The 3185-nt window shown below is 42.2% G+C and overlaps 1 protein-coding gene and 1 long non-coding RNA gene across 8 annotated transcripts in view; both read left to right on the forward strand.

Annotated features, from left to right (window-relative positions):
• LOC111977115 (zinc finger protein 704-like) overlaps positions 1-3185 on the forward strand; it is a 111856-nt gene that overhangs the window by 25752 nt on the left and 82919 nt on the right. The window lies entirely within an intron of this gene.
• LOC139029031 (uncharacterized) lies at positions 77-1370 on the forward strand. 7 transcript variants are annotated; one of them, XR_011481250.1, is made up of 5 exons: positions 77-202; positions 313-368; positions 749-801; positions 965-1041; positions 1204-1370. It is a non-coding gene; the product is annotated as an uncharacterized lncRNA (long non-coding RNA). The 7 variants fall into 7 exon arrangements; XR_011481252.1 differs by having other exon boundaries at positions 1018-1041; XR_011481253.1 differs by lacking the exon at positions 313-368 and adding an exon at positions 533-593 and having other exon boundaries at positions 756-801; positions 1018-1041.

Raw genomic sequence — 3185 nt, forward strand, 5'->3', positions numbered from 1 at the left:
GAAATGCTGGGACTGAAGTCGGGTAAATATGTCAACATGTTTGAGGTGTAGTGGAATGCTGGGATGAAGCTCGGTGTAAATATGTCAACATGTTTGAGTGTTGGTGGAATGCTGGGATGAAGTCGGTGTAAATATGTCAACATGTTTGAGGTGTTAGTGGAATGCTGGGATGAAGTCGGGGTAAATATGTCAACATGTTTGAGTGATGGTGGAATACTGTGGGGATGAAGTCGGTGCTACAAAATGTCAACATGTTTTAGGTGTTAGTGGAATGCTGGGATGAAGTGGTGTAAATATGTCAACATGTTTGAGATGTTTGGTGGAATGCTGGGATGAAGTCGGCGTAAATTATTTTCAACATGTTTGAGGTTGTTAGTGGAATCTGGGATGAAGTCGGTGTAAATATGTCAACATGTTTTGAGGTGTTGGTGAGATGCTGGGATGAAGTCGGTGTAAATATGTCAACATTGATTTGAGGTGGTTAGGTGGAATGCTGGATGAAGGTCGGTGTAAATATGTCAACATGTTTGAGTGTTTTAGTGGAATGCTGGGATGAAGTCGGCGTAAATATGTCAACATGTTTTGAGGTGTTAGTGGAATGCTGGATGAAGTCGGTGTAATATGTCAACATGTTTGAGGTGTTGGTGGAATGCTGGGATGAAGTCGGTGTAAATATGTCAACGATGTTTGAAAGTGTTAGTGGAATCTGGGATGAAGTCGCGCCGTAAATATGTCAACATGTTTGAAGATGTTAGTGGAATGCTGGGATGAAGTCGGTGTAAATATGTCAACATGTTTGAGGTGTTAGTGGTGATGCCTGGGATGAAGTCGGGGTAAATATGTCAACATGTTTTAGGGTGTTAGTGGAATGCTGGGATGAAGTCGGTTGTAAATATGTCAACATGTTTGAGGTGTAGTGGAATGCTGGGATGAAGTCGGTGTAAATATGTCAACATGTTTTGAGATGTTAGTGGAATGCTGGATGAAGTCGGCTGTAAATATGTCAACATGTTTGAGATGTTAGTGGAATGCTGGGATGAAGTCAGGTGTAAATATGTCAACATGTTTGATGTTAGTGGAATGCTGGGATGAAGTCGGCGGTAAATATGTCAACATGTTTGGAAGTGTTAGTGGAATGCTGGGATGAAGTCGTGTAAATATTTTCAACATGTTTTGAGGTGTTAGTGGAATGCTGGGATGAAGTCGGCTGTAAATATGTCAACATGTTTGAGGTGTTAGTGGAATGCTGGGATGAAGTCGGTTGTAAATATGTCAACATGTTTGAGGTGTTAGTGGAATGCTGGGATGAAGTCGCGTTTAAATATGTCAACATGTTTGAGGTGTTGGTGGAATGCTGGGATGAAGTCGGGTGTAATTATATCAACATGTTTGAGGTGTTAGGTGGAATGCTGGGATGAAGTCGCGCTGTAAATATGTTCAACATTTCTTTGAGGAATGTTTGGTGGAATGCTGGGATGAAGTCGGTGTAAATATGTCAACATGTTTGAGGTGTTACTGGAATGCTGGGATGAAGTCGGCGTAAATATGTAAATATTAAATATTCCAATAAATATTCAGGTTTATTCACCCCATCACTCTCCATCATACACAACTAGTTCCTGGCTGCGCCTCACAAAAGGATCATTTGAAATGCTCCAGTTATGATTTGAATTTTGATTACAACGTGTGCATAGGCTCTAGTTATTTTAATGGATTAGCCTACAATGTTTTTTTCAGCTCAGATTTACCCAAGAGGCAATGGCATACATCGCAGTGTAGGAATTGCCTATAGGCCTGGTGTTTACATATTTGAAAATATTTGTTTATGTATTCATTCGGGTTCACAGTGCAGACCGTACCGGGGTCCCCTTACCAAACGGTTCGGTACCAATACATGTATTATTACACCCCTAATATATGCATCTCCTCATGTGACATTTTGTTACATTTGTGTTCGTTATGTTACTCCTACTTGTCATGTTCAATAAATACATTTCACATTGCACTCCTTTTCATTGTTGACTCAAGTATGATATTGGAAACCTTGGTTAATAGTTGAAAAAATGTCATGGCTGGCGTTAGGCTAATTAACATAAATGTACATGCATTTGATGTTCTCAACCTAGATTTTTTTTGCGAGTACTTGGTAATAATTTAATGTGAGTTCTCAAACATTCAAGAATTTAAAATGCCCTAGTAGCATCTTACATGCGTACTGTAGAGACCATTTGCATCAGTGTAAATGATACACAACAGTGGATCGATATGAATACTATCTTTCTATCTCTGTGGCCCCTTGCTGTCCTCTCCTTCATTTCTTTCTATCTCTGTGGCCCCTTGCTGTCCTCTCCTCCATCTCTTTCTATCTCTGTGGCCCCTTGCTGTCCTCTCCTCCATCTCTTTCTATCTCTGTGGCCCCTTACTTATGGAAAACTATTACACTTCTCATCCCAGCTCAAAAACAAACAGATAATTAATGTCTCATCCAAGCATAACACACACACACACCACACACACACACACACACACACACACACACACACACACACACACACACACACACACACACACACACACACACACACACACACACAAACCCTTTCACCATGGTTATTTGGCTTTTGATCAAAGAGAATGATTCAGGGTCAACCACAGTGATGGTAATCTAATAGCAGAGAAAGAAAACCTGTAACCACCAATGACACACAACACATCCACAAGTTACCACACGTGTTTTTACTGTCTGGAGTAGCACGGGCTGAGGAGTCAGACAGGCCTGGGGAAAATGTAGCATGCCTCTGTCATGGTGCACGCTCTGGTTAGCAATGGTCCAGTTTACACCTAGCCCACCCTGTGTGGGGTCGCAATAAACCGGATGCATCTGGTTTTCAGGAAGAAATGGGAAAGAGCCTGTGACGCGACTTCCACTTGTGGACGTTTAACAAGGTGACACTTGCCATCCACTCCTCCTCCACATTTACTGGATTGGATCAACAGCAGAGAAGATACCTCCCCAACAGTTATTTTCTTCTAGTCAGGTCCAGAAGAAAGAAATGCCGTTCCGGCTACGTTAGGCTTACACCATAGCCCAGATACTGGAGCTGAAAGGCTAGACATGCGAGAGTGCAGGACGGCTCAGCAAGGGGCTGGGCTACACCACCCCTCTTCCCCGTGTCTCGGCATAT

The sequence above is a fragment of the Salvelinus sp. IW2-2015 genome, linkage group LG17 (assembly GCF_002910315.2).
Source record: "Salvelinus sp. IW2-2015 linkage group LG17, ASM291031v2, whole genome shotgun sequence".
In the NCBI taxonomy this organism is placed as follows: Eukaryota; Metazoa; Chordata; class Actinopteri; order Salmoniformes; family Salmonidae; genus Salvelinus; species Salvelinus sp. IW2-2015.